Source organism: Emys orbicularis, chromosome 1 (assembly GCF_028017835.1).
Source record: "Emys orbicularis isolate rEmyOrb1 chromosome 1, rEmyOrb1.hap1, whole genome shotgun sequence".
NCBI lineage: Eukaryota > Metazoa > Chordata > Testudines > Emydidae > Emys > Emys orbicularis.
This window is the reverse complement of record NC_088683.1, coordinates 135,051,131-135,076,403: the sequence shown is the minus strand read 5'-3', so window position 1 is coordinate 135,076,403 and position 25,273 is coordinate 135,051,131. Positions and strand designations below refer to the sequence as shown.

Sequence of the window (25,273 nt, the reverse complement as noted above, 5' to 3'; positions counted from 1 at the left end):
CAACACTTTGGTCCACAGGAGCAAGAACTGCATCAGAAGAACCTCTGGGTTTGAGAGCTGGGGATGCTGGATGGCTCAGAAAGCTGGTAACTGAATTCAGAGCCTTTACCTCTAGGTCAGTGCCTTGAATCCAGCCCAGAATGATAATGGTCAAGTATTATTACTGTCTGATGCTTACTGAGTTAATAGCTTCTTTCCAGTTTCTAATACATCAATAGATGCAGCACCAAAAAAATCCATATTTGCCCTTAGGGGCAGTTTCCCCAGAGAGGTCAATGACTGGATGAGCATGAAGAATGTACTATCACAGGGGCAGGCAAACTTTTTGGCCTGAAGGCCACATCGGGTTTCAGAAATTGTATGGACGGCCAGTTAGGGGAGGCTGTGCCTTCCCAAACAGCCAGGCGTGGCCCGGCCCCGTCTCCTATCCGACCTGCCCTGCTTCTCTCCCCGATGCCCCCCCCCCCGGACTCCTGCCCTATCCAACCCCCCCCCGTTCTCTGTCTCCTGACAGCCCCCAGAACCCCCGCCCCTGACTTCCCCCCCGCCGCCCCATCCACCCCTCCTCTCATTCCTGACTGCCCCCTCAGGATCCCTACCCCCATTCAACCTGTTCCCCGCCCTCTGACCGCCCCAACCTCTATCCACCCCTCCACCCCCTGACCACCACCCTGAACTCCCCTGCCCTCTATCCAACACCCCCCCCCCGCTCCCTGCCCCCTTACCGCGCTGCCCGGAGCACCGGTGGCTGGCGGCGCTACAGCTGCGCCACCCGTCTGGAGCCAGCCATGCTACCACGCAGCACAGAGCACCGGGTCAGGCCGGGCTCTGCAACTGCGCTGCCCCAGGAGCTCGCAGCCCCACCACACAGAGCATTGCGCCGGCAGCTTAGTGAGCTGAGGCTGCGGGGGAGGGGGAACAGCAGGGGAGGGGCTGGGGGCGAGCCTCCTGGGCCAGGAGCTCAGGGGCTGGGCAGGAGGGTCCCGCGGGCCGTAGTTTGCCCACCTCTGTACTATCATCTTCCCCCTAGATATGGGGTCAAGGATGAGACACATTGGCATGGTGTTGTGTGGGAAGGCCCTGCACGGTTGCGTCCTACGTTATACTTGTTCCATGGATAAAAACGACGGGATTTGATCACCTTAGGCTCCTTTGAAAATCTCATCCCAAGTGTATTACAGGATACATTCTCAAAGTCATCAATGACAGGTAGGCACCTAACTCCCATGGACTTTCAATGGGAGTTAGACACGCAGCTGCTGCTGGCGTCTTTGAAAATCTCCTCCTATGTCTCTACACTCTTTTGTTTACCTAATTTAGGATGTGATCCTGCCTTGCACATACTGTTAAGAAAAATAAATAAACCCTTCTTGGATTTTCTCTTCTTATAAATGACCACACTTTTGTCATCTCTCCTTTCCCCTCATTCTCTCCTCTGCTTGATCCTTCTCTGATGTTCCTTCCATCTACCTCCCTTCATTCTCATCAGCCTATCACCCCAGCACTTTCTCTTCTACACTTTATCTCAGTCTCTTATTCCTCCTCAGCTTTTTGTCATTCCTCAACTCTCCCGAACCAGTCTCCCTGTACCCTGCAATCCAGTCTAGGACACTCATCAGCCAATGTGAGAAACACAGAACTACCTACAGACTTTCCACTTGTAGCACTTGCCATGTCTACACTAGCATTTTTGTAGGTATAACTTATGCTGCTCAGGGCTTTGAACCCCCTCCCTCTGAGCGACATAAGTTACACTGACAGAAGCCTCGGTGTGGACAGCACTATGTCAGGGGGGAATGCTTTCCCACCGACATAGCTACTGCCGCTCATTGGGGAAGATTCAATTATGTTGATGGCATAGAGCAGCTGCACGGGAGATCTTACAGCGGCACAGCTGAATCGGTGCAGCTGTAAGCTCTCTAGTGTAGACATGAGTCTCTGACACTAGGTGAATTTGAGTGTACATGAGGGATATGTCTAACGCCAGATCTCTTGTGAAGCTGTCCGGGAGATTCACTGGGAAGCCACATGCACAAAGAAGATATGGTATCAACATGTGACAGGCCTGATGGAAGGCAGGCACTCTCACCCAACCTGCTGTTAATTATACTAGCACATGTAGCCAATAGCTCTGGCAGGGGACCAGTCTCAGTTGGTTTAAAAAAACACAAGAAGGAAAAAAACATTTTTTGTAAAACTGACTGATCTGTTGGGAGAGGACCAGCACATAGGGATATACCTGGTTCTTAGGGACATGTGATCATCTTACTAAGTATCCCCGCTCCAGCTTCAAGGAGTAGCACTAAACTGCAAAGAGAGTTATATGCAGCATTCTCACCCAGAGCCACAGTAATTGGGAACCAGATCTTTCAGTGTCAGAAGTAAACCAGAAAAATAGGGGTTTGGCATGGAGTTTCAGGGGAGAGTAAGGGAAGCCCTCACTTACTTTACATGGCAGAGAAAGCAAGGCTTTTTTTCCCTCTAGTTTCCAGCTGTAACTATGGACCATTTTTATTTGCTCAATTCCTGTGCATGAGTGTATTCATCTGCAAACCCACAACTTTGATTTAAGGTTTGCTCATGCAGTAGACTTTTTTTTTTTTTTTTCAGTTCAGACTCCTCTCTCTCAAGTTATATGACTGCAAAAGGCTGATGCTGACTATTTTCCATCCTTTTCTGGTTAATTGCAGCTGTGGTAAAGGGACTTCTGCCAACAGTCCCATAATGCACTCCTCCACAGGAAGTTCCCAAGATCTCTTCCTGCACAGGAAATTTCCTGTGGTCCAACAGACATTCCTCTTGGCTTTTATCACTCACATACATTTGTTTTGGCAAATATCTGTTCTTAAGTAAGAACAACAAGAAACGGACAGAGCAAAAGCAAACACAGCCTCAGAAAAAGCAGTTATGGTCGGGGCAACAAGCATGACTAAAGGAGCCTCTGTCTCAAAGGAAAATAAATACTAGTGGAGCTGAATTTGAGGTCTATTATCTTAAACATTATTCAGACATAAAAAATGTATGATATATACAGAACATACTTTTTCCAAGATCCCACTCAATATATTTCTTACATCTCTTCTCTGAATTCTTATACCTCTTTGCAAAGCCCATGTAATTATTTTTGGGCCTGATCCTGATCTCATACCAGTTTAAACTTGATTAGTAACTTAAATAGAATTACATCTGATTTATACTGGTATGAGAGCAGCATGGTGCCCTATACACAAATTTGACTCAAGAAGAAATGCTTCAATGAGTTTTTGCTATATTAACACCAGCCACACACAGCTATCATCAAAACAGTACAATAATTAATCCATGTTCATGAACACAATTAAGCTAACAAAATTTCAGTAGAGGAATAGATTGCTGCTTCAAGCTTCCAAGGGGTTAAAGTTATGAACAATCATGTAGACATTCGGTTCAATTTTCAAAAGTATTTAAGAGCCTAAAGACACCATAGAAGCCAGTGGGATTTTCAATAGTGCTAATGCAGATTAGGCACCTAACCTGCATAGACACTTTTGAAAATTCCACTAGGTATCTATCTGCATCTTTAGGCACCTCCATACCGCTCTAAATCGTGCCCATTGTCCTTGAAAGCTGTTATCAGAAGTCCCTTTTTCTTAAAAAAACAAACAAACAAAAAACCACACAGAGTTTTTCTTAAATGGCAATAGGACAGTTAGAGCTCACTGGCTGCATCTTAGAAAGAGTGTCTTTTGAAAGAACTGAACTGAATTAGGAGAACAAAAGGAGCAGATAATATTCCATAAACCAGGCTTTGAAATATTTCAGCGAATGCATGGAATTCCATGACTGTTACGAAATTCAGTTCCAAAACTAAAATCCAATTCAGTCCCCAGCACTTGCCACCATCTAGATTCTTTAATTGCTTAATTTTATTCACACAGCAGAACAAGGATAGCCATCAAATAGCATGGGGTGCAGAGAGGTTCCTTATTATTAGGGTTACCATATATAACAAATAAAAAAAGAGGACCCTCCACGGGGCCCTGGCCCCACCCATTTCCCACCCCCAGCCCCGCCCCAACTCCGCCCCTTCCCCGCCCCAACCCCGCCCTAACTCCGCCCCCTCCTCCCTTCCACTCCCAGCCACGCGAAAAGGGCTGCCCGAGCGCTACCGGCTTCACGGTTTGCCGGGCAGCCCCCAGACCCTGCGCCCCCGGCCGGCGCTTCCCCACCGCAGCGGAGCCCGGGAGGGGAAGCGCCCAGTCGGGGGCGCAGGGTCTGGAGGCTGCCCGGCAAACCGTGAAGCCAGTAGCGCTCGGGCTTCGGGCAGCCCCCATGCCTCCGGACCCTGCACCCCCGGCTGGGCACTTCCCCTCCCGGGCTCCGGCGGCGCAGGGTCCGGAGGCATGGGGGCTGCCCGAAGCCCATAGCGCTCGGCTCTTAAACAGAACCGAAGAGTCAGGGGAGGAGCAGAGCCGCCACGGCCGGAGGCTCTGCTCCTCCCCTGACTCTTCAGCTCTGTTTAAGAGCCGAGCTGCCCGAGCGCTACCGGCTTCGGGCAGCCCCCATGCCTCCGGACCCTGCGCCGCCGGAGCCCGGGAGGGGAAGTGCCCGGCCGGCATTTTTCCCGGACATGTTCAGCTTTTTGGCAATTCCCCCCGGACGGGGGTTTCATTGCCGAAAAGCCGGACATGTCCGGGAAAAACCGGACGTATGGTAACCCTACTTATTATAAACTTTTCTCAAGGTCCAGCCTTTGGCATGCACATGTTTGAGAGACTAAGAACTAACAATAGGTGTCCATGTACTACCAACAAAAATGTTACACCCTAATATCAAACTTTATATCAGGTCAGTCATGATCAAAAGAGTTCAACTAGGCAAGTTTTACAGCTAGAGGAATTTCTTTAGCCTGTGAAGTAAATGGATCACTTAGAACAAAGAATAACACATTTTTATCCTTTTGATATGTAATTTTCTCCATAGAATTTTCTCCAGGCCAGATATTTGTAAATCACTGAGGCCATAAAGGGATTTACAGTATGTTGCAAGAGTTAATTTAGCTGCAAGGAGTAAAACTCAGCCCTGGTGAAACTCAACTTAAGTCAATAGAGTTGCCCCAGACATTCATATGGCCCAAGCGGTTTTGTTGCATTTTGGTGTTTACTTTTGTTCTGGACCTCTAATAATGTAATTGAAAGCTTTATTAGGCTCTTTATTAAGTCTTTGAATATGCCGTTGCTAGGTTGCTCCATTTCCTGGAATATTTTGATCTCTGGACCAGACCACTTGGTATGTCGAAAGCACCAGTACTACGCCCCATCCAGTAAAAGTCATTACCCTCATTCATTCTGAACAATCTGCCTTGGGTACTGCACGATCTATACAGGATTTGGAGCTGGGTACACAGATCATTTGTACATATGGAAGTACCTGAGGTGAGTTTCCATGCTTTGTTCCAAAATTCTCAGGGCTGTTTAGATTTCCAATAGGATTTTGTTTTCCCCATTGCGTCTCTCTAAAAATGTGTCTGGCTTCTCACTATTTCCACACTTCTAACTTTCAGACACTATTTCCTCACTGGCAGCTCTGTATCTTCCTCTCCCATTCTCAGACAGTGAGGCATATATATTCACCCAGTTTTAAGTACATACTCAAACAGATCCAGCCACAACTAAATACCGAGAGAGAGAGAGAGAGAGACCATGCATGTAGTGGCAATTTTTGAAGTGGGCATGCCATTATATTACATATGGTATGTACGATATATGGTGGATGATGACCTACGATTGATCACAATCTATCTTTTGGGAACTACTGTAGGCAGTAATAACTTTCGGAGGCTGCTCACAAATAATTGACAGCACCAATGCACACATGCAGACTAAGGTACCATGAACACATTTAAAAAAAACCCCTCACCAGCAAGTCTCAGGACCTGGGTCAACTGAATTGGGCTCGTGCTGCAGGGGTAAAAATAGCAGTGTAGATGTTCCCAGTTAGGCTGAAGCCTGGGCTCTGAGACCCTCCCCCTCCACTGGGTTTCAGGGCCCAGGCTCCAGCCTGAGTGTCTACACAGCTATTTTTAGCCCCACAAGCCCAAGTCAGTTAGCCTGGGCTCTGAGACTCACTGTTGTGATTTTTTTTTTTTTTTTTTTGCGGTGTAGACATATCCCAAATGACCTAAAAGAACTCAATAACCAAACAGTCCAGCTGTGAACTGAGAATAAACCCCTTCGCTGTGTCAAACACCTGTGGGCTTCAGAGTCTTACGAAGAGCTTCTCCTGACAAGGGGGATATGCTAGCTAAGTGAGCTGGGTCCCCCTCTAGTGGCCGGGCAACAAAGAGGCAAGTGCCTGATATCATTAGCAGCTAATGGAGTTCTCCTTTAGCTCAAGAGGTAGAGGTCTGTGCCTTCAGAGCTGAAGGACCCAGCTCACAATCCCTGCCGACAGCGACAGCCCATAGTGGAGGATGGTTAAATGTGCATGCACAGAACCCACCTACACAAATCACAAATCCCCATTTATATATGCACCACACAAGTGTATGCATACACATTTGCTCGGTATACTGTAAGTAAGGACATCATCTGAATAAAGCACCCTAGCATTTTTTCTACACTATACAAATAAGAATACACACTGCCCAGATACATGCCATGGCAGATTGGTGATGTGGAGTTTATTTCTACTTGACGGCTGTTGATCCCCGATCATGCTTCTAAAAAAGTGAAATTGTCTCATTTTCCCGAGTTGCTCACTTTATTATTCTTTTTATGAGATTTTATACAGTATTAGTATTCCTTCACATTTGGTTTCCTTTTTTGTGCGTCCAAGAACAGAAAGAATTAAAACCCAAGGTCCTTAGAGATGAAAAAGAGAACACAGTCTAGTTTACCTGTATGCAGGAGTCTGTTATCTAGACTGGAGATCAAGATCAAGTTTTGAGAAACTCTAATATGCACAGGTCCCCTTACCTCATGCAGCCTTCCAAAATTACTAGGAAACTAGGCTTGGCAGCCTCTGTAAAAGGAAATACATTTGATGGCATGCTGAGTCCCTGCCCTCTCTCTTTTTCTCCCCATGATTCCTCCACCTGTGAGGAAGAGGCTTTATGGCCATAAATCAATCATTGAGAGAAGAGAGATCACTTTGAAATATAGTCTATCTGCTAATTTCTTGGGATGTGTGTTGGAATAGGGTTCTGTCCTACAAGACTGTAGTGGTGTCCCCACCACTTGTTATGAAGACTTCTTGGTTTTTCCTGGGTCCAGCACTGTCACTGACTTGCTGTGTGAGCTTAGGTAAGTCACTTAACCTCTCCATGCCTCACTTTCCCTCTCTACAAAATGAGTAGCAGTAATACTAGCACTACCTACTTAACAATTGTTGGGAGGTAGGGTTGTTTGGGTTTTCTTTTTTTATAATATACTGATGTGTGTACAGAGTTTTGGGCTCTTTACAGGAAAGTCACCATAGCAATACAATGCTCTTACTAGCGCCCTACCATATTCACCATCCATTTGGTCAATTTCACAGTCATAGGATTTTAAAAATTGTAAATTTCAAGATTTTAGATATTTAAATCTGAAATTTCATGGTGTTGTAACTCTGGGGGTCCTGACCTAACTCTGAAGGCAGCAGCACAGAAGTAAGGGTGGTATGGTATGGTATTGCCAACCTTTCTTATGCGCTGCTGCTGTTGGGGTGCTGCATTCAGAGCTGGGCACCTGGCCAGCAGCCACTGCTCTCTGGCCACCCAGCTCTGAAGGCAGAGCAGAAGTAAGGGTGGCAATACCGTGACCCCTCCCTCCCAGACCCTCTTTTGGGTCAGGACCCCCAGTTTGAGAAACGCTGGACTCTCCCCCATGAAATCTGTATAATATAGGGTAAAAGTACACAAAAGACCGGATTTCAAGGGGGGAGACCAGATTTCATGGTCCGTGATGTGTTTTTCCTGGCTGTGAATTTGGTAGGGCCCTAGCTATTACTATCAGTCAATCCAAAGACTGAGTTAGCAAATTATCACAACTGCTATTTTGTCAGCAACTCAGAGCAGTAGCAATGCGTTAATATCATTGGTGTGCCAGGTACAGACAATTAACATGTTGTGAGGTCCTTAGTCCTGTGAAAATAATGTCAGACAAACTGCCGTAGGTACACCAAACAATTTATTCATAGGAGAGGGTTATTCTCTTAAAGGTTACTTGTTGAAGAGACTTTTGCTCTGCTGGAGAGAATTATATGACAGATGATGGTTGGACTCACTGTAAATGTTTTCTTATTATCATTTTACCAACAATTAAAGTCTTCCTGGGGGGGAGGCGGAACACTGAGTGTGTGTGTATATGTGTGTGTGTAACAATTTAATTGGTTATGCAGAGAGGTGGGTTCTTCTCAGCTTTCTGCCATCTTCCCCAGCTCTATCCCTGCAGCATAGTTTTCTCCATCATTTCCCTTTACATTTTCATATTGGTAAAAAAATTAGAGCTGCGGGAAGGCATAGAATGACAGACCCCTGGAGAATGCAATGATTGGCCTATGCCTCGAAAAGGCACAGCATAGGCAACAGCAGAGCCAGTTTACCCAGCCCTGTCCTGGCAATGAGCTTCACCCCCAATCTGGAGGAGCCACTTCTAGGGATAAGAAGCTATTTCATTCTCCATGGCCATTCCATCTTTCTGCTGGGAGGTCAATTAACGATAATGGTGATGGTGGGTTTTGCAATGTGGACACCTATTCACAAAATACTGGACTGAGACAGTCAGTTCACTTAAGAGAAACCACCGAAGCACCATCCAATATTAGCTACTTATGGTTACTGCTAGCATGAGCTGGACTCCAAACAAATCCCATTAACAAACCCTTGAGCCAACCTATCCCAACAAGGTTCATGCACATGAGTGGGATGAAAAATGACATTTACACGAAGTTTGTATTCTCTCTGCTAGACCATTATGTGGGGTTTGGGGAAACTGCTAGGGTGAGGTACTCAGAGAAAAGAGCCTACACTAATGGAAGAACAAAAACAGAAAAGGAGGGAACTGATTCACAGGACTAAGTTATAAGGATTCCAGTCTCTAAAACTGGTTTAAATCTCATGAAAAAAATGTGATGAGTCAGATGAAGCTGTCAAGAGGCAATGTCAGCTTGTGCAACTGTGGCTCATTCAGCCAAAGTTCATTAGTGTCATAGACAATGGCTGCATTAGAAAATCACCATTGAAGGACATGGATCAACTCTTTGGAACAATTCCTCCAATGCAATGGGTATTTTTCCATCTATTTTCCTTATTTATTCTGTAAAGAAATTCCACACTTACAGTACACCTGGGATGTGACGAAGAACAGGATCTTCTAAAACCCCTCTACTGCACCAACACTAGCAACGCCTGGACTCAATGGAATAGTGAATCAGGAGTAGCTGTTCTGGAATAACTCCCCTGAAGCTCTTGGGAACACTGAAGCATGAAAGACATTAACTGCCTTCCACTTATTGTGATCAACTATCATTGTATGTAACATGGACACTCGTGTATTAAGAACTGGACTGAGTCCTCCAAATTCCTTCTTCTTAGACCACCAAACAGCCATCAAGTGGGAACAACTTTCAGTCACCACTAGCCCAGGCTTGGTTTAAACTGGCAACCTAGAGGTGAAAAAATCTCCAATCGTTTTCAAGAGAAGCAGCCTTCATTTAATAGCCACACCTTTACACAGGGGAAAGCAATTAATCGAAGCCTCCCAGGTTTTGGAACTGGTCTCAATTTAAAGCCACAAGAGGAAATAATTAAATATAATAGATGCCAGGATTTGTAAAAGAAAACAGACAGTATATATGCATACTGTACAAATAGTGGACTAAAATATATGGACCTAATCCTCCATTCCCTTACACTAGTTTTACACTGGTTCATCTCCATTGATTTACTCCCAGTTTACTCCCGATTTATACCAGTGTGAAATCAGACTCAGGCATCGTGTTTTATATCAGACATAGACAGTCAATGTCTTTTAGGATGAATTAAAAATTATTGCATTTCATTTTTAAAAAATGCTCTGGAAAATGTGCATTCTGGAATTATTTTCAAGTGTTTGAAGAGAAACCTACAGCAAAATCCCACACAGGAAACAGAGTCAGAGCATCTCCCTCTCAAGTTCCCAGCACCCTCTCCTTGTCGTCATTGCCACCACCACTACCCAAAAAAAGGTCTTAAATTTACAGTAATTGAGTCCAAACATTTCTAAAAAGCAGCCATCGCCCTGTCAGTTTAAACAGCTCCTAATGACTATTCTGCAGCAGGGGTGTTGAAAAGAATTAAACATGCAACCATAATGTAGCTACAAGAACATGAAAATGAAAATCAAAACCCTGATTCCAGCAAAAGAGGAAAGCAAAGGGGGAGAAGGGATCTTAATTTTTGCCCACTCATTGTGCTTCACTGAGTTATCAGTACATTCATATGAGCTTTGTTTACCTACATGTCCAGCTGCACATCTGCTGGTTTCAGCTCCACGAGTTTCACACTAAAGGCTGGCCACTTGTAGAAAACAAGACTTTTGGTTGTTGATGCTATTTGACCCATATTCCCTGCTCTCTTTTCCTCCCTAGATAGAATTGAGGTTAATACTTTGGATTTAGTGGTCAACTTTAGTGGAACTTTAACTCAGAGGATTTTGAAGTATGTTACAACCATTAATATATTTACCCTCACAACAACCCTATGGAGCAAGGAAATGCCATTCACCCTTTTTATAGATGAGGAAGGTAAGTCACACACACTAGTGGAAGTGGCACAGCCAGTACCAAACCCAGGAGCCCTGGCCACTGATCTACAACCTCTGGACCAGTGTTTCTCAACAACCGGTCTGTGGACCAGTGCTGGTCCTTGAGATCTCCCTGACACAGCTTAGGAAGGCAGCAAGCCAGTCCCTGGTATCAAAAAGGTTGAGAAACACTGCTCTAGACCAGGCTAGATTGTTAAACAGGGCACAACAGGACAGTTTAACCAATAGTGCAAGTCTAGAGAAAACTCCCACAACCTGGAGACTCACACTTAAACACTCAGAGAGTCAGATAAAGAAACCATAACTGCTCACTCTGCTGATAATTCTGATCAGTCGATTATAAGCAGATAAAAATTCATGGTTAAATGGACTCATTTGCACTCATTTCCTGAGACTTCAGAAAAACTCTTCCTTCTCCTGCAGAAGTTATAACTGATGTTTGCCACTCATGTTCCAGCATCGCATGATGCGGAGTACAGGCTACTTCATGCTGATGCTCTTTGGAAATAACTCCTCCTCTCTGGGGAATGATACCATCTCTCCCTTTACCACAGACCAGGCCGGGGACAATTTGTGGGTTCCTTGACCTCTTCCAGTTCCACAGAAAACATCTATCAGCTAATTCCCTAACTCCACACACAACTCTTTTCCCTCTTCAGCTGCCTCTCGTTTCCTGGGTCTCACATTCCCCCTGCTGCCAAACGCACACAATTTGCATAGTACAGGTGTTTGGGGTATGTGAAAGCAGAAGGTAACACAATAAATCTTGGCTTTTACCAATGTAGGCTTGACTCAAACAACTTTGCAGAAACCTTGCCCCAGATGTGGGTGAACCAGCCTTGCAGACATACACAAAACATTAATTGTCCTGTATTATTCATGCATGGGTAGAGGTTGGTATATGTTATTTATTTGTCTTAATTACTGGCCTTTCCACAGCATAGGATGTGACTGCTTTGCAATAATTAAAAATACAATATTGAAATGGGGCCTTCAGCCCACACCAATGAGCTAAGTGAACGTATGTAGAGGTTAGCATGCAAGATACTGCAAGATTGTGGCTCATACCATTATTGGGGAGGAGAGGGGGTTCCAATTAGTGGATGGGCTGCAAGTTTGCAGGTGAGACTATAGAACTATCTGGGATAATGGAGGTCTGGGCCTGTAACTAAACACAGGATGGGAGATAGTGATCAGGGAAGGATAAGTGTCTGAGTTGCAACATAAATGGAGGGCCATGAGATGAAGCTGGAATTACTGTTACATACGGAGTCAGGTGTAAGTATAGAGAGACCAATTAGAAAAGTACAGAGTCCTTTTATGAGCGCTTCAGACTCATTGCACAGGGTTAGCACTTACTCCAGCAGCACAAATATCTATCCTTCATTCTACTCTTCTGGTTCTGCGGTGGATTCTGTGCACTACTCCATAGAACAGGGGTCGGCAACTTTTCAGAAGTGGTGTGCCGAGTCTTCATTTATTCACTCTAATTTAAGGTTTCGTGTGCCAGTAATACATTTTAATGTTTTTAGAAGGTCTCTTTCTATAAGTCTTTAATATATAACTAAACTATTGTTGTATGTAAAGTAAATAAGGTTTTTAAAATGTTTAAGAAGCTTCATTTAAAATTAAATTAAAATGCAGAGCCCCCCGGACCGGTGGCCAGGACCCGGGCAGTGTGAGTGCCACTGAAAATCAGCTCGTGTGCCACCTTCGGCACGAATGCCATAGGTTGCCTACCCCTGCCATAGAACAACCTCAGATGGCTTGAGAATGCACAAGGGGGGCAGGGGGCGCAGACTCTATTCAGGCCCACTTGGATGCACAGTCAGTGAGTGGGGAGGAAGAAAGGTATATTTATTCCATCCACTCCCACAACTGCACCAAGTACACAGCCCTTCCACACAGGAGTGGCGCCAGGGTTTTTGCCGCTCTAGGCGGTAGCGCTCCTCTGAGCATTCGGTGGCGGGGGTCCTTCCGCTCCGCATCTTCGGGGCACTTCAGCGGCGGGTCCCGGAGTGAGTGAAGGACCCACCGCCGAATTTCCGCTGAAGACCTGGAGCAGAAGGACCCCCCGCCGCCGAATTTCTGCCGAGGACGGCAAAATGCTGCCCCCCAAATCCTGCTTCCCTAGGCGACCTAGTGGAAGCACCGGCCCTGCTTCCACACACTGCAGCTGAGGGTTCAGCTCTTGCATTTGTTTAACAGCTCACATGCCTCTGACGAAGTGGGTATTCACCCACGAAAGCTTATGCTCCAATACATCTGTTAGTCTTAAAGGTACCACAGGACTCTCTGTTGCTTTTTACAGATCCAGACTAACACGGCTACCCCTCTGATACTTTAACAGCTCAGATTCTCTCTCTCTCTCTGGATTGTGCAATTGAGCCCATGGAAACTTCCTTGTTTGCATAATTGTATTCTGTTGATATTGTTGGGGTCAAAAAAATTGCATGACGATGATTCTAAGATTGAAAAATAAGACTGGTTTCTGTAGAAGTAGAGGGTGTGCGTGGGGGTGTTTTTTAGTTAACTTCCAGTAAGGCACTGAGGTCATTTCAGGTTGAACTAAATGTTATACATAATCCCTTCTCTTAGACATAAAAGTCAGGGTAGCATTTAAAAGTGCCTCGGTCGACCCATTCCCAGATGTTTCTGGACACTGCATTAAAGCATGCTAGGAAATGTTGCAGCAGTAGGTAGGTAGCGCTTTGAACCCCCGAGGATTTCCAATCTAGACATAAAGTTACAGCTTTAATCCAAGATCAGAAACGGTCGAATTTGGCTTGGTCTACACTCACCCCCCAAATCAAACTAAGGTACACAACTTCAGCTACGTGAATAACGTAGCTGAAGTTCGAAGTACCTTAGTTCGATCTTACCTCGGTCCACACGCGGCAGGCAGGCTCCCCCGTCGACTCCGCGGTACTCCTCTCGTCTAGCTGGAGTACCGCAGTCGACGGCGAGCACTTCCGGGTTTGACTTATTGCGTCCAGACAAGACGCGATAAGTCAAACCCAGAACTTCGATTGCCAGCCGCCGAACTAGCGGCTGGATGTAGACATACCCTTAGTGTTGTCATCCTCAATAGTCAAGGACCATCCTGGTTTTTACGGGAAATCCGGCTGGGCTGCTCACAAGCTTCATTGTGTCTCCTTTGTGTTTCTCTTCTTTCTTGCTATTCTCCACTTCATGACATTGGGCTGCCTAGGCTCAGTGTCACATCATGATGACAGGCAGGCTTTGAAAGTTATTTCAGGTCACTTTCATGTTCGACAGCTAGGGGCCTGAACTTGCAAGCGTTAGCAGGTATGTCTACACTGCAAAGAAACATTTGTGGCAACGAGTCTCAGAGACTGGGTCAATTGATTAGGGCTCAGGCTGCGGGACTAAATATTGCTGTGTAGATGTTCCTTTTCAGGCTGGAGCCCGGGCTCTGAAACCCAGCGAGGGGGGATGGTCTCGGAATCCAGGCGCCAGCCAAGCGGGAACATCTACACTGCTATTTTTAGCCCTGTAGCCCAAGGTCAATAGACCTGGGCTCTAAGGGTATGTCTTCACTACTGGCCGGATCGGCGGGCAGCGATGGATCCATCGGGGATCGATTTATCGCGTCTAGTCTCAACGCGATAAATCGATCCCCGAGCGCTCTCCCGTCAACTCCTGTACTCCAGCTCGGCAAGAGGCATAGGCAGAGTCGACGGGGGAGCGGCAGCAGTCGACTCACCGCAGTGAAGACACCACGGTAAGTTGATCTAAGTACGTCGACTTCAGCTATGTTATTCATGTAGCTGAAGTTGCGTAACTTAGATTGATCCCCACCCATCCCCAGTGTAGACCGGCCTAAGACTCGGTGCTGCAGGTTTTTCTTTGCAATGTAGACATATCCATTAATACAAATAATCCTGTTCAGAAAGGTTTGAAGAAAAAATATCCACGGTCTGTACCTTTAAGACACTCCTGCCTCTTGGAATGAGTTTATGGAAAGGAGGTGCCTTTAGCAGGCAATTTTTCATTAGTCAGTGATATGTCAACAGCTGCCTTTTCCCAGGAAATGTGCAATCAGGACACTCCCTCTACCCACACTGGATTTAAACAAGAACTTTTTATTTATTTATTTGTTGGGTATGACTAACTTCCTCAGAAAGGAAATTTCCCTCCGAAACAAAGTATCATTCTGTCCCTTTAACAGGCCAGCTCAGGAACAGGCTGCCAATGTCAGAGTACAGAAAGAGAGACCATCCCCACCCAGTTCCTCTGGAAATATCTGGAGGACCTCACCAAAAGCAACTCTAGGTATTGCTGCCTGGGACTATCATCTTGTCAGGCCCCCTAACTAAGTAGAGCTGAATCTTTGCTGTTCTTAGAAGGAACAAGGAAAACCCTGATGATATGGGTGCAGCAGGTGCAATTCCAGTTCTGGACCCCTACACAGCTTTGGGAATAATCTTCAGTCCTGCCCCCAGCACCCCCTGCTATTACGGGCTAGTTTTCTCCTGGTCCCAAATCATGTAGAAGCTCTGGGAGGACAAATGTTTCTTCTAGAGACAGCACTAGGAAGACAGCTACCCAACTCATTTCATTGGTGCCCTAATCTACATTTGAATACAGGTCGTCACAGAAAAAAAGACTAGGGCATTAATTTACTGTGTCATCTAGGCTTTAGTCATTGGTAATTATGTGTGGCATGAGTGCCATCTTTATTCACCCTTTCTCTGCGCCTGCATCCTTAATGGAACATTCATTCAAATTCATTCATATTCCCTGGATGTACTTGTTACTTCCAGCAGCATACATGGGAATAAGTATTTTATATCTATAGCTAAGTTGAGAACTTGAAACCCCATGATGGGGGTTGTGCAAGAAAGGAAACTCATGTCCATATTTTTCACGTTCAGGCTCTGGACCTGCTCGCATAGAACGGTCACTGGCACCATGTTGAAATGTTGTCATTGCGATAGCTCTGGCACCATGCAAACCTGCACTGATTCAGGCATAGTATTATTGCACTCTGGATCCCCAAGAGATCAACCAAACTCAAAGCTGGGTTCTTCCAGGAGTCACCAGAAAGTTTTTATTTTTTAATTGAATAAACTCCTCTAGTACAAGCGTATAGATATAAAAAGGAAGTCAAACACAGAGAGTATTTACTTCTATGTCTTTCCTGTTCACGTTCCTATGGCAATGTATCTGTGATTGTAAGTTCCAGCGAGGTGAAACAGGAAGCATTTCAAATGATGAGGGTCATATTCAACTAGATAAAATACCGGTTGCTCTCAGCCCAGTCGGAAGTCAGGGCTGTAGAACAATCCTAATAATGGCTACTTGAGAATGTCCTTCTCCCTCCCCAAAAGACAAGCCCTCTTCCCTCCACAAACACACACATCCTGGACTGTTTTAATTCTGAATCTGCCATGCTCTCAAAAACATGGCTTCTGCACAGCAGGAAAATGTATATCACCAGTATATTGGGGTGGGGGGGGGGGGGAGAAAGATGCCTGCAAATATTAGATATGTGTAAACACCAAGAAGGCAGAGATTGTTTGGGGTGAGATTGAACTGAGCAAGGGAAAATTAAGGCTGAATCAGGCAAACCTTCCTCCTGGTGGGATCTATGTACAGTAGTCTCCCAAGGAGTCATAGAAACTCTATCAAATGGGACAAAGCACTGGAGCATGCACTGGCACAGGATGGGGTCAGATGGCCTAATGGGTCCTTCCCACCACCAAATTCTGTCCGCCTTTCAAATGGGGTTGCATCAGATGCAGTGTAGGGCAGAATTTGGAGCTAAGGCTTTAAAACCACAAATATGACTGGGAGATGTGGGTGGCAGGTGCATCTCCTATTTTTCCTCCCTCCTCAAAAACCCGGTGTCGCAGCTACTGTCCTTTTGATAAGAAGGATTGCCAAGAGTCTTTGCAGAATCCATTGCTGCTACTCCTGGCCTGCACAACATGCAGCCCGGGGGCCGCATGCGGCCCGCCTGGGCTGACTGTGCGGCCCGCGGGGGTTGAGTAGATGGGCTCACTGTGCGGTCCACGGGGGGGTGAGTAGGCAAGCGGCAGGTGAGGGAGGGGGGCTGAGTAGGCGAGCGGGCGGGCAGTGGCGGGGAATGAGTAGGCAAGCTGGGCGGGTGGAGGGCTGAGAAGGCGAGCGGGCGGGCAGTGGCGGGGGGGCAGGTGAGCCGGTGGCGGGGGAGAGGAGGGCTGAGGAGGCGAGTGGACGGGCAGTGGCGGGGGGTAAGTAGGCGAGCCGGGAGGGTGGGGGGCTGAGGAGGCGAGTGGGCGGGCAGTGGCGGGGGGGCAGGTGAGCCAGCAAGCCGGAGGGGTGGGGGGCTGAGGAGGCAAGCGAGCAGGCAGTGGCGGGGGGTGAGTAGGCGAGCCGGGAGGGTGGGGGGCTGAGGAGGCAAGTGGGCAGGCAGTGGCGGGGGGTAAGTAGGCGAGCCGGGAGGGTGGGGGGCTGAGGAGGCGAGTGGGCGGGCAGTGGCGGGGGGGCAGGTGAGCCAGCGAGCCGGAGGGGTGGGGGGCTGAGGAGGCAAGCGAGCAGGCAGTGGCGGGGGGTGAGTAGGCGAGCCGGGGGAAGGGGGCTGAGGAGGCGAGTGGTGAGTCGGTGGCTGACCTGTTCTACTGATCTGGTCTGGCTCCCATCCCCTCTCCCAGGGCCGCTCCAGCAAAACAAGCAGGTGCTTGGGGCGGCACATTTCTAGGGGCGGCATTCTGGCGCCGGCCATCATAGGTGCCGACTCCGGGGCATGGGGAAAAAGTGCCCTCGCCGCCCCAGCTCGCCTCCACTCCGCCTCCACCTGCTCCCCCCTCCCTCCCAGGCTTGCCGTGCGCAAAACAATTGTTTCGCGCAGCAAGGCTGGGAGGGAGGAGAAGCCAAGCGGCGGGGCGCTCGGGGGAGGCGGCGAAGGTGAGCTGGAGCGGGGAGTGGTTCCTCTACCCCTCGTTACTTCCTGCGCCCCCCCACCCTAGCTCACCTCCGCTCTGCCTGCTCCCCTGAATGCGCCGCCACTCCGCTTCTCTCCCCTCCCTCCCAGGCTTGCCACGTGCGAAACCGCTATTTCGCACAGCAAGGCTGGGAGGGAGGAGAAGCGGAGCAGCGACACGCCCGGGGGAGCAGGCGGAGCAGAGGTGAGCTAGGGCGGGAGGTCACGGGGGGCCCGCAGGAAGCAATGGGGGGGGGAGAAATGCGGCACGCTGGGGGAGGAGGCGGTGCTGGGGATTTGGGGAAGGGGTTCAGAAGGGGTGGAGTTGGGGTGGGGCCGGGGGCAGAGGGGCACAAAAAAGAAAGGGGAGGCGACCAAAATTTTTTTTGCTTGGGGCGGCAAAAATCCTAGCGCCGGCCCTGCCCTCTCCAAGGGTTGCAGCTGTCTGGAGGTGCCTGCCTTCCACGCCTTCCTCATTCACACCTCATTCATTCAATAGGGCAATTGATTACAAAGTGGGGGGAAGATCTTATTCTACTTCTAGCAAAAAGACATTTTTCTTTTACCTTAATTATACTACCTTAGGGGCCCGCAATAACATATTACCGAGGTTCAATACTGCTGTTTCGGTGGGGCAGTGCTGGGGAAGGAGGGTTTGTTTCCTTGGGGCAGGTGGCGCGGGGGGGGGGTGTATTTCGGCAGCACTAGGGGGGTTGTTTCTGTGGGGCGGGCGGCGCTGGGGGTGTGTGTTGTGTTTCGGGGGGCTGGGTGGCGTTCAGGGGGTTTCGGCCCTCAGCTGTTTTCTTTGGAGTAATATGGCCCTCGCCGCTTTACGAGTTGTGCAGGCCTCAGAGGGGTTAGGAGTGAGCAACTGAAACACTACTGCCAGGAGTGGGGTATAAAACTCCCAGCTCCTGCCAACCCAAGCAGCAAGAGAGACCATGGACAAGCGGGTATCATAGGCTGTGGAAGGCTGTGCCTTCCCAAACAGCCAGGCGTGGCCCCGCCCATACTCTACCCCCAGATTCCTCCTGCTTCCCACTCTGACCCGCTCTTCCCAGTTCCCCTGTGCAGTGGCCCCGGCTCGGGCTGGGCCCCGGCTCGGCAGTCCACACACTGCCCATGAGAGAGACCACTAGGAATCATATCAGGATTTTCTTTGGGGAAGTAGGAACAAAACTAATAAACTATCAGGCCAGACCTGTGGCTGTGATTTTAATGTCCTTTTTCTACCTCATATCCTTCCAGCATTGCTTTGATTTCATGCCAAGAACTACCAGTCTGTATCCTTAAAGCAAGGGGGGCGGGGGGGACAGCACAAATTAAGTCTCTCCCCTTGCATTTTGCTGGAAATTGCTATGGTTAAACTAAACAGTGAGCCTGAAGTGGCACCTGATTAGCAATGTAAACCTTCGTTATGAAAGGCTTAGTGGAACTGTGCTGTTCTACATACAGCTTAACAATTGTGTTCCCACTCAGCTTTCCTCCTGTGGTGGCGGCTGCTGCTACTTCTGGATATTACCTGGATTTGAGGTCTGAGTGGATTAAAAGTAATTCTGTTTAGTTCTTATTCAAAAACCTTAGAGAAACCAGGTCTGTATTCTTTCTTTTGGGGGGGGGGGGGGAAGGGAGGGAGAGGAGATTAAGGGATTTTAACAAGGGAATAAAGAGGGATGATAAATCAGAGAGCTGTTTGAGCCTGTGTCAAGTGCAAGAAGAAAAGAACAAATTCCCCCAAACAAAGGGGCTGACGCTAAAGGAATCTGGATGAAATTTCTTGACATGGAGATTAGTTGAACAAAATAATGGTTTGTGTGTTGATTTTAATAATGAATTTAATGCTATAAAAAGGTGGTGACAGAGGAAAAGGCATAAGCCCTCTGTTTATTCACTCTTTGTATTTGCATTGTGAAGCATCAAGCACACATTTGGGTGCTGCAAATTATAATTATAATAAACAATCTTGCATCCGAAGAAGTGGGTATTCACCCACGAAAGCTCATGCTCCTATACGTCTGTTAGTCTATAAGGTGCCACAGGACTCTTTGCTGCTCTTACAGATCCAGACTAACACGGCTATCCCTTTGATACTTAATAATAAGCAAGTACAGCATGGGTAGCAGCAGTGCAAGCTTCCACGAAAGGCCCCACCAGTATGCTTTAACACTGTTCAGAGGGACCACTTTCAGAGAATACTATTAATTTAGTCTCTAAGCCTTTTTAAATAGCACAGACACACACTTACAGTATGGGTGCCATTTTGGAGAGCCCTACTTCCACATATGACATCAGAGCATCCAAAATTCCAGAGGACTTACAATATGGATTAAAAAAAAAAAAAACCGAAAAAACCAGGCACTTCTATAATACCCCTCATTGTTGAGTGCTCCATGATCTCTTGGCCCCAGCCACCTTCTTCCTAAACTGGCACATCTGTGGCACCAGGTAGAGCTATACACAATTTTGCCATGTGGACCACTACACAGAATTGTCATCAGTACAGGCAGGAAAAAGGGTATTTGAACGCAAGCCCAAGCTCTAGTGAGGACTTTTCTGTTGTGAACCTTTTGTTTTTCTTTTCTCACTGAGCTAGTGATACTTAAAAGCATGGAATGAATGAGAGGGCTAAGCACTGTTGCAAATATCTGTTTTTCCTACTAACCACCTGTGCTTTTGCTGTAAAGCTGGCATTTCCCACCATGGGCCCTACTCTGCTTTGAGGAACAGTAATATTCTCTCTCTGCTGCGAACCATTTCTGATCATGCCTTACTATCAAATGTGCCTCCATGGTGTTGCTTTATCAGGAGCGCCGCCAGCTTTTCCGCCACCCTAGGCGGCGAAAGGTCCCGCCCCGAAATGCCGCCCCCTCCACAGAGGCGGCGGAAGGTCCCGCCACGGAAATACCGCCGCGGTCGCCGCCCCCCAAATCGCAGTGCCCTAGGCGACCGCCTAGGTTGCCTAATGGGTTGCACCGGCCCTGTGCTTTATGCATGATAAATCGTTTTGCTAATCACAGTAAGCAATGTACTAGTTATAGTACTTTCCTCTTCACCCCTCACATTGCCGAGATAAACAAATACACACTGTTGTTGCTGAAACATCTCTCTCCACAAACTGATATCAAAGTCCTGACTCTAAACTATCACCTGCCGAACTGCCAATCTCAAGTGTTGGAAAAACACAAATCAGGCCCCCAACAAATTATAAGATTGGTTTAAAAGCTTGAGGGGTTTTTAAATTATACATTTGGGGTCCTTTTTATTTGCATTTTGATTTCTGAGCCTCTCCGCGTCAGGTTTTCAAGTTTTTTTCTGCAACCATGAGGGCTAAAATGAACATGAAGGAACTGGGGCTTTAAGGAAAAATAAAAGCAGCACAAGATCTGCAACAGAATTGTGAGAGTTGGCAATGTTGCACCAGTGATTTGGATGTTAGAAACTCCAACAGAATCTCATAGCAATGGAAAAGGGCGAGGAGTCTTTCACAGAGTAAAAGCACTAAATACCGTGCTTGACAACCTGGCCAAATAAGGTATGCACACTTTGTGGGGCTGTGACAGAATGTTAGAGTAACTCTAATTATCAATCAAAGGGGGAGGCTGGAAAGAAAGACAGGAAGGCTGGCCAAAGGATATAACATTACCGAGTACTTACGTAGAGCTTGTCATCTGTAGTCTGCAAAGCACTTTACAAAAATACATACTATCATCATCCCCATTCTACAGATGGGAAAGCTGAGGCACAGAAAGGTGAAGCAAAATGCCTCTAAATATTTCCTCCCAACTGGAAGGCATGTCTCCAGTCACTCTGTGCATGTGTATGTATGTGTGCATGTAAGAGAAAGGGCAGGTAGGATGGTTTCTGGTAGTCTTCATGGAATAGGGCTCTGACCCAGTTCAGACATTCCAGCAACAGTGGTCCTGTGGGTCATGGAGAACCATCAGTGCTAGTGTGGTGCTTATGGCTCACACTTCAGTGCAATATGGGGCAGGAACACATGCTGCTTTGTGCTTACTGAAAACTCCATGCTGCTAACACGGGCCCTCTGGGGAATTAGGATGCTTCCCCTCCCCATTGTGTCCTGGTTGGGGTGTACTGAAGGTTCTCCTCCCTCTTATTTAACAGGAAATATGTACCTGCAATCCCCATAACTATCTTCATGATCACATAAACATGCTTGTCAACATTCTGTGGGATCGATTCCCCACCCACCTCACCTCCACCCCCCACGCAGCTGCCATGGCACAAGAGTTTTGTGCTGGTCGCAGTCAGGATTTTTGGGCCTTGCAGTTGAGATGCCAATCAAATGCTTTCAGAAGGGGCCCTGAAATTGCTTAAACTGCCCCATGGGCCTTAAAGTGACGTATGCTGCCTGCTTTGTGGGGAAGGGGTGCAGCAGCAGATATTCAACATAGCAGCTTGAGCCATACACCCACTTACCTGCTGTTTGGAGGGGGCTGTAAAAGATAGCTGAGATGGCAGCTAATAATGGGGGTGGCAGAAAGTGAGACCAATGGGAAGTGGGGGGGGGGGGCAGGAGGGAAGGATATTCTCCAGGATAGAGAATCCTGTCAGGATGCAATTTATTTTCATTCTGCGCAGGAGTATAATGGTGCACTGCCTGAGCTCTCTCAATAGCTGTTTTGAAGTGAACCAGGCTGGTATGTCTTTAATTTGTCATTTCATTATGAAACGGTTTCCCTTCCAAGAAGCCTTCAAGTCAGGAAGCTCTGTCTGCCCACACAGGAAATTCCTTTGCAGCAACTTCCCCAAAAAGGAAATTTCCCTCAGAAGTGAGCCCAGCTCATGCCTTTGAGCAGAGACATTTGAAGAGACTTTGGCATGCAAGCGCTGAAAACACCCCTGGATTGCTGCTGCAGCCGGCATGCTGGGATCAACAGCTCTGCTTTCACATGAGCGTGTAGAGACTCCACTGCATTTGGTTTTACTCCCACTCCCCCTCGTGCCCCCTACGCACACATCAGACACCCAGGAGTATTCAGAGGAGATTAGTTTCTGAGTCTGTTCTATAGGAGAGAGATACACAGGACACACACACAGTTGGGATTGCTGAGAAGTGACAGGGGATGAGGGGGCGAACTGCAGTCCCTGCCCCCCCTCCCCCCCAAATTCCCTACTTGGAAATCAGAGACAAATTCTTCATCTAATCTTAGATCTCATCTGATGGGACTTTGGAAACAGTTTTCTGTTCCTTATAACTACCAATTGCTCTTGCTCTGTGGTGGTTTTATTTAAAATAAACTTTCACAGTGAGGATTTTAAAGTAAAGTGGAGGAGCCAGGCTTATAAAAATGATTCTCACAGACATCTTGTGAATCACTAATTGGCCGAGAGCCAAGAGCGGCTGAGCTCAAGTGAATAATAACATACCCTATTTCATGAAGCACCTTAGCAAAGGGAACATGGATCAGAAGCACTGCCAGAGTTCCAGTAAGTTTTTAATTTCCCATTGCAAATCACAAGTAACAGTTAACAGTAATTGAAAAAATGACTGAGACAAGGAAACCGAAATGCCTGCAGGTTGGGTTCTGAGCAATAGGGGAAGTGGAGCTGAACTTGAAATTGCGTATTGGATGGAGGAGATAGGGCTATATACAGGGCACTAGGATTAAACTGGATCTCGTCCCCACTTAGATTGCCGATAATGGCTGGGTAATAGGAACCAATTTATTTACACTATTTCATATTCCAAGACACTGAGGGGAAAAGATTAGATACCAAGGAACAAAGAAAGATATATGATCCACTGGAGGCCTGTGCATATTAACTCTGAGACTCCTTACCTCCTCCTCCTTTTCTAAGGCTTAAGTCAGTTTGCCCCCGAGATCTGCTTCTTGAACCCCAAATTCCAGCACGTGGCTGGTTGCATTCTCTCCAGTTCCTTCCTTCTCCAAATAACCTGCCCTGTTGCCTCTTCAATTGATTTAGATTTTTGTCAGAAAAGCAAAATTTGCTGAAAGGCAAATTCCCTCCTTCACTTTTATCCATGATCTCTAGTTTCCGAGTTAATTATCACCTAAAACAGCCCTTCAGGTTCTCTCTCTCTCTCTCTCTCTCTCTCACCCACAAACACACAAACACAAAATATATAGGCTCACATGATGTCTACACTGGAACAGCTACTGTAAGCGGGTTCCCCAGCACAAACACCATAGTCACCTGCCATAGTTAAAATATAGCTCATGTCAGGCAAGGTAGGAGCCTGGGGGAACTCATGCTACTGCCCTAGCACCCAAGGGTTAATTGGAGAACCACAGTGTAGTCCAGGGGTCGGCAACCTTTCAGAAGTGGTGTGCCGAGTCTTCATTTATTCATTCTGATTTAAGGTTTCGTGTGCCAGAAATACATTTTAACGTTTTTAGAAAGGCTCTTTCTCTAAGTCTATAATATATAACTAAACTATTGTTGTATGTAAAGTAAATAAGGTTTTTAAAATGTTTAAGGAAGCTTCATTTAAAATTAAATTAAAATGCAGAGCTCCCCGGACCCGTGGCCAGGACCCGGGCAGTGTGAGTGCCACTGAAAATCAGCTCGCGTGCTGCCTTCGGCACGTGTGCCATAGGTTGCCTACCCCTGCTGTAGTCACTGGGTTCCCAACAAAATAGAAATGACAGTGCAGATGAGACCGCTAGTGTATACAATGGTGACTACTGGAATGTTCACTAATTCCTGAAAGTTCTCTAGCTCTCTGTAGAACCCCAGGGTTAAGGCAGCATGAAATTTGGCCATATTGCTTTTTCTTTAGTATCAATTTGGGCATGCTCCATTTGCACTGCCAAGTGTCACACTGAGGACTGGGTTTGAATGAACTCAATATCTCAAAAAGATCTCGCTCAAAACCGCTGTGTTTCACCTGGCCGGTGTGTCAAAACTGCCCATTTCTGACAATTTTGGTGCAAAAGCATAAAATCAGCCCAGGTTTGCTTGAAAGGTTTGAGCACTTCAGCTAACTTTTGATCAACAGAATCCTTTGATTAATGTGAGTTAAATCTGAAGCCAGGGGAGGTTCACAATGTAGCGTAAAACCGTGTGAATATTTCATGGTGTTTCCCACACCGAGTATTTATTTATCTTCCTGATGGACCACCCCCAGCTTTCCTTCTGGATTTGAGATTTTCCTGTGTAGTGGCCCCCACAACTGTCTCAGTGACTGCTCTGCCATCAGAGAACATGGGCCTCTGCCCCCACACAAACAAGACAATAAAATTAAAGTAAAAGAGATTTACTTTTATCCCAATGCTAGGTGGCATCTGGATCTGGAGCTGTTAATTAAACAGAGGGTTATTATTTCAAATAGTAAGGATAGTCTAGGTGCTGTATAGACACAAAGGAAGACATGGACCCTGCTTCTCCAGGTGACAAAATCCACAAAGTACAGCTGTTCCTGTGCCCCAGATAGGATAATGCACATGTGCACTTTAGGGCTGGTCTAACCACAGGTTTTGTGCCACTTTAGCTATAATGATTTAGGAAACAATAGAGTTAAAACAGTACAACCCCCTACTGTGGACGCAGTTATTCTGGGATACCACGACAAGGACCTTTATACTGGTATTAC

General features: G+C 47.0%; 1 protein-coding gene across 3 annotated transcripts in view; it reads right to left on the bottom strand.

Annotated features, from left to right (window-relative positions):
* The window catches only part of ETV6 (ETS variant transcription factor 6), a 164,780-nt gene that overhangs the window by 62,334 nt on the left and 77,173 nt on the right, over positions 1–25,273 (bottom strand). The window contains exon 1 of one of the 3 annotated variants that reach the window (XM_065404791.1): positions 24,942–24,977. The exons of the other annotated variants lie outside the window; for them this stretch is intronic. The gene's annotated coding sequence lies outside the window, so the exon portion shown is untranslated. Of the gene's footprint in view, positions 1–24,941; positions 24,978–25,273 lie in introns of those variants that run through there. 3 annotated transcript variants of the gene reach the window in all.